The following is a 12,422-nucleotide window of genomic DNA, read 5'->3' on the forward strand; positions in this document are numbered from 1 at the left end:
TTGAAAATAACATCATATGATATAGCTCCCGTCATGGGGCTTGAATCCACGTCCACAAGGTTAAGAGCTTTGTGCTTTACCAACCGAGGAATGGACCCTTCAATATAATGGATTAAGACTTGTGTACCTTGAATTGTTGACAGGAGCAATTGGTAACCCCTAAGGACTGGCTCATTACAATGTGATGAGTCGGGTCTTCAATAAAATGAGCAAATAATGACTTTACATTAGCCCCCAAGTGCCATGGTACATGCTGGCAGTGACATGGGACTTGCATATTTGATGTAATCTCAATTTGAATAAATGTAGCCCCCAAGTGCCAGGTCGTAAACCTGCAGCGACTCGGGACTATTTCTTCAATTGTAGAATAAACCATATCCATTGATGAAATAATAGCCATTGCGCATAAGCGACTTTGAAAACCAGTTGATAAGTAAATCCGGAGTTTAAATACTCGGCGGCACTTGGCCGATGGCGACTTAATGCGCATTCATTGTAAGCCGAGATTTTTATAACCAGGCGGCTGATAGCCTTTGAGAAAATCCAAAATGGATAACCCTTTTATATGTCATAATTCTGCAAATCCTGCACAATGTGTAAATAACATATGCCCTGGTGATTTAACGTCGAAAGCCAGGGTGGGTAGCCACCCGAATGCATTCTTATCCTACACACAAGTAGATCACAAGAATCCTTGGCGTTTTACCGCAGGGCGGGTCATAATGCCCATATAGATAGCCAAGGTTTATAACCAAAGCTGTAATTGAAGATAATCAAATATGACATAGATGATACCTGTGATATTGAATCACCTCGTTGGTTTAACCAATTCTTGTAGTGAGGGTGGTAACCCCAATCTTGAGTATTTGAGAACTCCTTCCTTAATTTGCCGGATTATGATAATAAACCGTACCGGGATATAATAAACATCGGATTTTCCTTATAACACGGTGACTTGTTAGTCAAAACTAGACCGGGTCAATAAGCACCGGATTATCCTTATAATACTGGTGACTTGTTAGTCAAAACCAGACCGGGTCAATAAGCACTGGATTATCCTTATAATACTGGTGACTTGTTAGTCAAAACCAGACCGGGTCAATAAGCACCGGATTATAACTGATTATGTACTGACAACTAGTTTAGTTGAAAGCCAAGCCGGGTTAATGAACGCCGGTATATCCATGCACATATGATACATGCTATGATGATGTAATGATGATGCAACGTATGATGCAATATATGATGATGTATATGTATGATCAAGAGGGTTTAAGCTATGGTTCGGATACGACCAGAGCCCCCATGTAGTCATAATTGTGGCATTGCGCCGATTAAAAGGTGTAACTATGATTCGAATACGACCAAGCCCCCAAGTGATTTCCCTAGTGCCCTTATGCCTATCAAGAGGTGTAACTATGGTTCGAACCCATAGCCCCCAAGTGATTTCCCTGGTGGCCTTATGCCTATCAAGAGGTGTAGCTATGGTTCGGATACGACCAAGCCCCCAAATGATTTCCCTGGTGGCCTTATGCCTATCAAGAGGTGTAGCTATGGTTCGGATACGACCAAGCCCCCAAATGATTTCCCTGGTGCCCTTATGCCTATCAAGAGGTGTAGCTGTGGTTCGGATACGACCAGAGCCCCCAAATGATTTCCCTGGTGGCCTTTAAGCCTATCAAGAGGTGTGACTATGGTTCGAACATAGCCCCCAAGTGATATTGTGAGCTGTGCTCAAGGGATACCCATGTTTGAGCTGTGATGTGCAACAAACTCTTTTTGGCCTCTTGTGAAAATATTGGCTTGATAGCCGGATTACCGAAGTAACCAAAGTTGTGCTCTTATGATAATATTGGCTTGATAGCCGGATCAATATGTAATCAGAACTCCGCTTTATAAACAGAAGCCCCCATGTGATCAATAATATGATAAGCCAATAAGGCAGGATAACCCATGTTTGAACCGCGCATCATGGCAACAGGTCCTCTTCGGCAACCTTTAACTTTTCTGAGAACTCGAACTTTGCAAGAGATATTTCTTCTTGAACCGGATGTTAAACCGGATATTAAGAGCTTCAAAGCTTTATGGGAGACATCTTTCCCTTGAGCCGGATTTTGAACCAGAATCTTCATTTTCAGCCAAAAATTGTCTGACGGCCTTGAGCCGGATGTTTGAACCGGATTTGAGAGCTTCAAAGCTTTGCGGGAGAGAGATGTCTCTTGAACTGGATTTTAAACCGGAATATTTATTTTGAACCAGCAATTTTCTGACGGCCTTTAAATTTTCATCAATATGGCGGTAGCCTCCGGAACCGGGTTATCATTCCCTCCAATGACCCGGGGTCTTAAATCTCACGATATTTGCTAAGTCATGTCATGGTAGCCCCCGAGTCTCAAGACGATTTGAAGAGTTGGCTTGAGATTCTTCATAATTAACCGTGATATAGACCGGTTTGAATCCTGCATGGGACAACTTGCAAACCGGAGTAATTGCTCTTTTAAAGAAAGCAATATATAATATATAAAAATATGCTAGATGGGTTTCACCTGATGCGTCAGGTCAGCAATTATCACCGCGGAGTTGATGATCACCATGGTAAAACTGGAATCAATCACGGCCGAGTCGGCTGCAGGTGCTGACAGATCTATCGGCCGCGGCGTTTTAAACCGGTGTGGACGGGAGAATCGACCGCGGCGTTGTAAACCGGTGCGGTCGCGAGAGACGTCCGCGGCGTTGAAAACGGCACATACACAGGCAATTCGGTCATGGGCACGGACAATGAATCAGTCGCGTGTGTTGATGTAGCGGGGGTGGCAACTTGTGCAAGATGAGCGCTAGTACAAAAATAATATTTGCTCATGTCCCTTTTGCGACACCTTTTTGTAAAGAATAATGGTCCTGCGGAAAAATATCATAGACCAAGTAACTATTTTTTTGATAAAAACAATATGTGTTAATGAAATAAACTTGGATGGATACCACCTGATGTCTTCGAATGACTGAGGACTGATGATCTGTACATAGAATTCTCCCACAAAGTTGTGGTAGTGCTCGGCAATACTTTTTAGACTGCCAACACAAATCGCCGGGCCTCGTGCTCCGGTTGAGTTGGTACTTGGTATCGTGGTCTTCAAAATAATTGTGCATGCATGCACTTCCTTTTCACGTGAATGCTTACAACGCTCCAGGATGTAGCTTCTGCACTTGTACATGCAGCTTGTCTCTGTTTGCTTGTCCGTTCACAATCTCCACGTCAACAAGGATAACGGCAGTAGAAGCCGCTAACTGAGCAGATGCGGCCCTGGCGGCTCGACACAACAGCGAAATGGAGGCATCACCATGGCGATGGTTCAAAAGTTGCAACGGCAGTGTGTCTGAGGCGGCGAAGGCGGCGACTCTCGAAGTGGCAGCGGTAAGTCATAGAAGCTCTCCGGCGAGGCATAGCACCGGATGGTGCCTGAACCGTATTTTTCTTTAGTCTGGTGTCTCGCGACTTGTGGTGCAGACTGCCAATGGGAGAGGCGGCCAGCGACTTAAAGCGCGGTCAGAAGAGGTGAAGTAGAGCGGGGCCGGGGCGGCTCAGGGCCAGGCCGGCTCGACGTTTAGGAACAGCGCGGTGACTGCTCACCGGAATCGATCCCTGGACCTCTGGGTATTGGCACGATGGGTTGACCAGTCGGGACGGCTCACAGACGGAGGCGTAACCGGCTTTCGGCAGCAGAGGCGAGGCCGACGGCTCAGAGCAACAAAACCTCCCGACGAGGAGAAAACAAGGCGGCCGGCGACTTGAAACGCACGGCGCCCGACGGCCCTGCGACGGCGACAGATGGTGACTCAAAGGTGAGCCTGACAAGGCGAGGCCATAGCGGTGGTAGTGGACGGCTTGCAGGTGCGGCTCGACGACGGCCGGCTCGGCGTGAGGCCGCGGAGCAGAGGCAGGCGGCAGCTCAAGGTGCGACGGCGAAGGCGCGGCCTGCGAGGAAGGCCAGTTTGACCCGCCACGACAGCAGAGTCACGCGGAGGAGCAGTAGAACCGGCACATGATGTGTGTTACCGCGGTTCAGAGGCAAGGTGCAGAGCTGGCCAAGTGACCGTGTTGGCGTTGATTTTGTCAATCCGATCAGGTGTTGGAGTCCTTGCCCAACATGTATGTTCACGTAAGGCAAACAATGCTATTTCCCTTTTTTTCGAGTACTAGACGGAGTAGTATTCCTTTCATCACGTACTTCAGATTTGACTTGGTCCTGACACCAGAAAAAATAGCAACAGAGGCGGGCCTCGGCAGAAGCGAGCCGGCAGAGGCGGACCGTAGCGGCGACGTCAGCCGACGGGGGCGAAATAGGAATCCAATGCATACCCGGGTTCTCTGATTTGTTGTTAGTTTGACTTTTCTTCCTGTGTTGACGGATCAATGGATGGATCCCTTTATACGAATAACCGCCGTTGAGTCTTGCTATAGTAGTATTGCCTCCATAAAAATAACAGCATAATCAAAGTAGTAGATCACTTTACGAAACCATCTCGGGTCTTGACCCTTGCCTGCACACGCACTTGTTGATTGACCGGGTTTGACGGATCACTTTGTGTCGGCGGCGCACAGCAAAACTCCAAACCCTATTTGTTTTGAACTCAAAATTCATACGGCCCGCTCCAAAGTTGACCATAAAATTTAATTAACCTGGCCACGGCTTTGCCCCATACTGTTGCTCTACGCTAGTTCTTCATTCGTAAACCGCGAGCTTTTTGATCCCTGAAATAAATCCCTTCAAGAACTCAACACCACCGTGCGCGAGCCTCATGGTGGACGCCAACTGTCGTGGAATTGTCACGACAGATGTCCTAGTATGAGGACTTAGTCGTGAGGCCAACGCATCTATGTGGTAGCTTGAGAGGGGTTGAACGGAATCGAGAGACGCAACACAAGACAGGGATTTAGACAACTTCGGGCCCCGGGAAACATCATCCGGTAACAACCCTACATGCTGTTTGAGGCTAGGTCTCATTATCATCATGAGGGAGTCGTCGTAAACCGGCTCCCCTCTTTGTGTCTAGCCCTAAGATTGTTTCTTCTTACTTGTCCCCCTTTTGGGGAGCCCTGCCCCTCCTTATATATGTTGAAGGGGCGGGTTACATGTGAAGTCCTATTAGGATTAGGACTAGTCTATCTTCTAATACAAACCAGATACAAGTCCGGGTCTTGACTCCTTATAAGGTAAATATTCCTTATGTCTTTCCTTGTAAACCGGCCCACCATAGTATGAACCGGCCTTCATGAACCGCCCGTTGGGCCACCGGGTCTTGTCGCTCCTCTGACCCGCCTGCCAGATTATCAATGAATCGTGAACCACCAAGTCCAAACAGGTCGCCAGTGAATTGTCAAGTCTTAGTCGGGTCTCAAGTAAACCGCCAAGTCCGACCGGGTTATATTTCTGGCCGGTTTACGCCGCGGGGTATATCCCCGACAATCGGTCTCTTTTCTTTTCAAAGACTATGCATCTTTATTTTTTTCACAAATGACTATTAAGGAGCTGATCATATTTGAATCAAGTTTAACCTTTTTGGTCCAGCTCATGAGCGTATCCGAATCTAGCTGCAAATCTTATGGTCACTTGGAGGCTTCCTGTTCAAACATAGGTCGTATTCGAACCAAAGAGAACATATATGTCGTAACCCTCTTGATCTGCTCAAGGCCAAACTCACTTTGGGGCTTCTTGATCGTATCCGAATCATAGCTTAACCCCTTTTGAGTCCGACTTGGATTGTATTCGAATCAGGGTCGTTGAAAACCTCTCAAGGTCATTTGGGGGCTTCCTGTTCAAACATCGGTCGTATTCGAACCAAAGAGAACATAGCTGTCGGTACCCTCTTGATCGGCGCAACGCCAAAGCCACTGGGGGCTATATGGTCATATTCGAACCTTAGCTTAACCCCTTTGGTCCGGTTTACTGATCGTATTCGAATCAGAAACCCCCAACCTTTTAAATACAGAGTTAAAATTATGTTTATTATCTGTTGCTTGCCTTTGAGTTTTTGTTGTTTCAATATTACAATAAGATAGCCTGGTTTTCTTCGCCGGCTCAATTATTGGACAGCACATCCGCCCAGGTTATTCAAGCCGGTGGTTCAAGGATCCAAAGGTACGAGCTACTAAGATATGATGATCATTGAGTATTCAAGGAGTATTATTTTTTCATACATATTGAATTATCAATTCATCACCCGGGTTATTTAAACTGACGATCTAAGGATCAACAAGGGTAAGGTATGGTTTTTACTTATACGCGCTTACCGGCTGCGTTAACTCAAGAGTTAGTATTAAACCTTATCCTTTATTTACATTTGTCTCTGTTTTTCTTATCAAGGTAAATTTATGGATTGTACATTAGGTGTTTAAGCCTAGTTGGTTCTAAACCGCCTTGCTAGTATTTTCCTTGTATTCACAGGAACAGAGTTCAACCATTGCAGAGACAAACATTAAATGCATACATTGACATCTGAAACACAGATTCACATAAGAAGTATTTTATGCACGACGGCATAAGCAAACATGCAGTGTTTTAACTAAAGTTATTACAAGGCTTTATAAGCCTAGGAAGATGATCATCGTCCCTCTCTCGCCGGTTCACCACCTTCTGTTTGCTGGAAGTTGGATTTTGACCAATCAAAGCCGTTCATGGCGACAAATTCGGCTTCGTCGTCAATCAGGCCAACCGGGTCAATCTCCGGAGCAAAGGTATCTTCTCTCATAGGTGGGATCAGATCTACTACTTTATATGAAGGAGTGGCCATCTTCTTATTTTCACTATCAAAACCCGGCTGGTACTTGTCCACATTGGTGTCCTCTCCAAGACTAGTTGCCTGAGGCCGGACTTCGCGTACACACGCTATGAAATGATCTTGGTCAAACGGAGACCCGTCCTCCTTCACAGTAGGGTAACCCCTTACTACGTCCGCCGGGTCTAGGTGAAAGTGTGTTATATCGGCTAGAGGGGGAGTGAATAGGCGATTTTTATGAAAGTCTTCAGAACATAGAAGTTTTGAAGACAAACGATAAAATTAAACCTATTACCATGCAGCGGAAGGTAGACTACACTAGGCAAACCATAGTCAAGTATTCAATGAAGTGAAAGCACAAAGACTAATAGTAGCTAGGTAGTAAGGATCAGGTAGGAAGATATTGTGAAGCCAAACAGAACACGCAGTCACTCAGTGAAGACAAATGATAGTGCAAACATACAATGACTTCACAAGGAGTAACAGTAAGTAAAGTGAAGTGAAGATGAAACCAGTGACTCATTGAAGACAATGATTTGTTGAACCAGTTCCAGTTGTTGTGACAACTATACGTCTGGTTGGAGCGGCTAGGTATTTAAACCTTAGGACACACAGTCCCGGACACCCAGTCCTGAACACGCAGCTCAGGACACCCAGTCTTCACCGTATTCTCCTTGAGCTAAGGTCACATAGACCTCGCCCAATCACTCTGGTAAGTCTTCAAGGTAGACTCCCAAACCTTCACAGACTTCGTTCACCGGCAATCCACAATGTCTCTTGGATGCTCAGAACGCGACGCCTAACCGGCTGGAGGATGCACAGTCCTCAAGTGTAATAAGTCTTCAGATCACACAGACAAGAAGACTTAAGTGATGCCCAATTCTCTCTGGCTCTGGTAGTTAGGGCTTTATCCTCGCAAGGAATTCTCTCTCAAAGGCTTCGAGGTGGGTTGCTCTCAAATGACAAAAGCCGTACTTTCAATCTGAGCAGCCAACCGTTTATGGTTGTAGGGGTGGGCTATTTATAGCCACTTGGCAACCCGGCCTGATTTGTCCGAAATGACCCTGGGTCACTAAGGAACTGACACGTGTTCCAACGGTCAGATTTCAAACTCACACGACAACTTTACTTGGGCTACAAGCAAAGCTGACTTGTCCGACTCTGGACAAGATTCGCTCACATAGTCTTCACTCGAAGACATAGGTTTTTGGTTTAGGCATCACTTCAGTCATTCTGACTGGTTCTCTTGGACCCCACTTAACAGTACGGTGGTTCCTATGACTCAACACAAAAGAAAAAGAACTACGAAAGATCTAAGTCTTCGAGCTCCATAGGCTTCATATAGTGTCTTCTCTTGTCATAGTCTTCAATGTGAATATCTTCATATACCACCTTTGACTTCAATGTCTTCATACATTTTTAGGGGTCATCTCTGGTAGTAAAACCGAATCAATGAGGGACTTCTACCTGTGTTATCCTGCAATTCTCACAAACACATTAGTCCCTCAACTAGGTTTGTCGTCAATACTCCAAAACCAACTAGGGGTGGCACTAGATGCACTTACAATCTCCCCCTTTTTGGTGATTGATGACAAACTAGTTGAAGTTTTCAACGGGGAATATAATCTGTGAAATTGTAAAGGATAAGGAATTGTCTTCATAAGTTGCAAGGGCTCCCCCTGAAGATGTGCATATAAGTTAATTTGCTTTTGGAATGCAAATGCACATGTCAGGTTGTACTTGTGGAGATCCACTTCAACTTATGATAACAATCCACTATGCATGTGAAAGTATATGAAGATAATGACATGCATAATGGAAAATGGACGTCTGCAGAATGAGCTAAGTGCGGAATTTATCGTCGCACATGCGGAATTTATCTTCGCAAAACAAGGTGGCAAATAAGTAGCAGACGACCATCTAGTTTAAGTGTTACAACTCATAAGAACCAAATGTAGCAAAAAAACGAGAGTTGTAAGCACGAAGCAAAATATAAAGCACCCGCCCATATGGACCCGCTTGAAGACTATCAATCTCATATGCTTCTCCCCCTTTTGTCAATAATGACCAAAAAGGTTTGAAGACATAGAGCCTCTACTCGTTCTCATGAGGAGTAGGTGAAGTAGCAGGGTTGTTGGTGTTGTTTGGCGGTGCAGAAGAGCTTGGAGGTGCTGAAGGAGGTGGCGGTGAAGTAGCATCATCTTCTTCCTCAATAATTCTGGCAGTCACTATGGCAGCAGAGGAAGAGAACTCAGAGTCTTCAAGGGATGGAGTTCCTAGCAGCACAGCCCTTCGAGGAGGTGTGGAGTCAAACTTGAATCTCTCAGTGAAGCCATCCTCTTGAAGATCAGCTTCAGAACACATCATCGTGAGCCCTTTCCATGTGCGGCGACAGGTTTCATGGGCAACGAAAGCATTCTTGGTGGCAAGATTTCGAGTGCGATTAACATCCACCAAGAGGCTTTTCATCTGACGCTTCAGCCAGTCATGATGCCTATCCTGTTTCTGATGTAGAGCTACAAGAAGCTCTCAGTCGTTGAGAACACGAGTGCGCTTCTTGGGTCTTGGAGCAGTGGCACTGTCAGTGGCTTCAGTGGAAGCAGGGTGTGGTGCATGTGTAGTGCCAGCCAAAGGATACACCCGAGAAACTGCTTCAACGCCTTCAACATTCTGAGTAAAACTCTGATGTTCTGCATTCTGAAGACTTAGAGGTTGCTTGGCAGGCTCAGAATATATGGCTTCAGTAGACATGTCCACGTCAGGCAAGAAGATCCGATGGTTGCGGGCTGAGGGCTGATACGAGATGGCGGAGTGTAGCTTGATCAGCCGCATGACCCAAGGGGCGTAGAACTTCAAACCAAACAGATCAATGCCTGATGCAGCAAGTTGGCGTATGAATAAGTCCTGTGCATTGAAGCATTTTCCATGAAGTATATAGAAGACCAAAGTCTTCATTGCACCCTGAAGCTTGGCATTTGGAGAGTGACCTTTAATAGGCCAGAGAGTTCGCCTGATGATGTGATAGATGGTTCTTGGCAGGTACTCAAGGTCTTCAACGAAGAACTCTGTGGGATAAGCAGCATCTTGGGGCAATGGCTTCATCATGCTGAGCATCTGACTCATATCAGGTTCTGGCTGCTGAAAGATGCTCTCAGTAGCTTCAGCATGCAGCTGACAGCCTTGCTCGAAGAGATCGCCAGGAGTGGGCAAGCCAGTGAGCTCAATGATGTCAAATGCATTGGCTTCGTGATGAACGTTGCCAGTCATCCACTCCAGGACCCAAGTTTTCGGATCTCTGCTGTACCCTCTGATGTGAAGTGTGGCATAGAATTGAAACAGCAGCTCTTCATTCCAATGCTCTTTGTCAGTAATGAACGGCAGCAGTCCAACTTCCTTGAAGCAATCTAAAGCTTCTTCCAGACAGGGCAGACCAGCTATAGCTTCAACGTCAAGGCGCTTGTGTGGGAAGATGCGACCTTGGTTGTACAGAATGCAAGAGTAATAGCTTCGCTAAGGATAGCTCCAGAACCGATCAGATGATATCCTTTCCCTTGCGTAGGGGTTCCTGGAGCTATTGAAGAACGTGTTGTCTGCCCTGAAGCCATTGATGTTGAAGGAGCCAGGTGCTGATGCAGGACCTGGAAACCTTGGCAGTCTTGGGATTGGCTTCTGGACCTGAGGTCTGTGCTCAACATGATAGTTGAATTGGGGACCGGCAGTAGACTCAGGAACAGAAGTGGCGGGATCAGTGGCTTCGCTGTCTTCTGAAGCTTTTGCTGGGGAGGGCTCCACATTAGCTTCATTGGTGGTTGTGGCAGCCTCACGAATTTCATCATCCACTTGACTAGCTGGAGGGTCGGTCACAAGCACATTCTCCTGGAGAACTGCATCTTGGTGGGACAGGGGAGTGGGATCTTGTGGGACTCCTTCTTCTGCGGCTGATGCAGCCGGAATGTCTTCAGCAGAGACTTGAGGCCTAGGACCTTTGTGAAGCCTGTGGAACGCAGACGACGCCTATGGAGTTGGAGTGGGCTGGGCCTCATAGTCTTCTTCCTCTTGTGGGTGATCTGCCCATGAAGCATCATGTGCAATTGGCGTCAGTGGACGACCAATGCTGATGAGTTCACTGTTTTCATGCTGAGGAAGGACTGCACCATCTTCTACATTGTCATGTTGACCAATGTCTTCAGCAGCGATGGGATCAGCTGCTGGAATGTCTTCAGCTTCATGAGCCTCTGTGGAAGCAGGCTCATGAATTGTCAGTTGTCGTTCAGCTTCAGGATAGACCATAGAAATGGGTTCAACTATCAAGGGCTCTATGGAAGCAGCCCGAGCTTTCTTGGTCTTCCTCTTCTTCTTGAAGGGGGAAGTAGGAGAGGCTTCAGAGTGTTTCCTCTTCTTGGCTTCAGCCTCAGCAGTCCTTGTCTTCTTGAGCTCTGAACCTGTTGACCGGCTTTTTGTCTTCGAGCCAGTCAGTCTAGTTGGGAAGACAATCGGAACTGCTTCTTGCCTTGGTGCATCAGGTTCAGCCGTAGCAGGCTTCTTCTTCTTCTTTGCGGCCATCCTGGGGTCGATGCCAGGACGCCCAAGTGCCTTGCGCTTCTCAGCCTCATTATAGGCTTGCACACATCTGTCAGCCAGAGTCTTCATGCGCTCACGCGAACCCTGAGCTTCTGCACGCTTCTTCACAAAGGCTTCCTTGAGCTCGTGCATCATTGTCTTGAAGTTCTTCACTTCTTGCACGCTGAGCTTGGCCATATGCTTCTTGAACTGAGCCTTTTCATAGTCAATCTTCTGCTTCAGTTCAACAACGCGCTGGGCAATAGCAAGTTCTGAAGCAATGGCGCCTTGAAAGGCGACACTAAGGCCAATGGGTAGCTGCAGATCTTTAAAGCTGATGTTTGGCGTGTCAAACCACTCGTCAATGAAGTTGTGGATGATGGTGACATCAAAGAGAGGCAGATCATTGAAGATTTCTGCTTCTTCTTTGTTCTTTATGAGTTGCTCAAGAGCGTCATCTGCAAGATCTTCATCACTTGACAGATCAATGTCGTCATTGCGCAGAATGGCAGCAACTGTTAGCTCTTGGCCAGTGTGAGACAAAGGCACCTTGGCCTTCTGGGGCTTGGAGACACGTGATAAGTCTTCAGACTACACACTGTCTTCAGGAGGTGCAGTTGCCAATGGCTTCGCCCTTGAGATTTTTGGTGAAGGGGTCGGCTTTGAAGCTTTTGGCTTCTTCAACTGCTTTGGTTTCGGCACTGCAGGCGCGTCATCAGACTCAGTGTCAGCTGCAGGCTCATTCACTGCAGTCCCTTGAACCAAGATGTAGGTGATGAGGCCTTCAAGGTTGGCAAAAGGACCGATGACATTGGGTTCTGCATGTCGTGTGCCATCTGCCCTTGGAGATGAGGGACCAGGGTTGAAGTCTAACCCAAAAGTCTTCTTGTTCTGCTTCGCTGAGTTCTGAGCAAACTGGAAGTTGCGCTTGAACAGATTGTCGTCACGACACCATAGCAGTGACGACGAGTGTGCATCAGCAGGCTGTGGTCCACGGGCCATGCATGGATAGAAGCCTTGAGCAATGGCTTCATCTCTGGACCTGGGTAGAAGATTCTTGAATAGGATGTCTCCCCATGGTCTCTTGA

The sequence above is a fragment of the Triticum urartu genome, chromosome 3 (genome assembly GCF_003073215.2).
Source record: "Triticum urartu cultivar G1812 chromosome 3, Tu2.1, whole genome shotgun sequence".
In the NCBI taxonomy this organism is placed as follows: domain Eukaryota; kingdom Viridiplantae; phylum Streptophyta; class Magnoliopsida; order Poales; family Poaceae; genus Triticum; species Triticum urartu.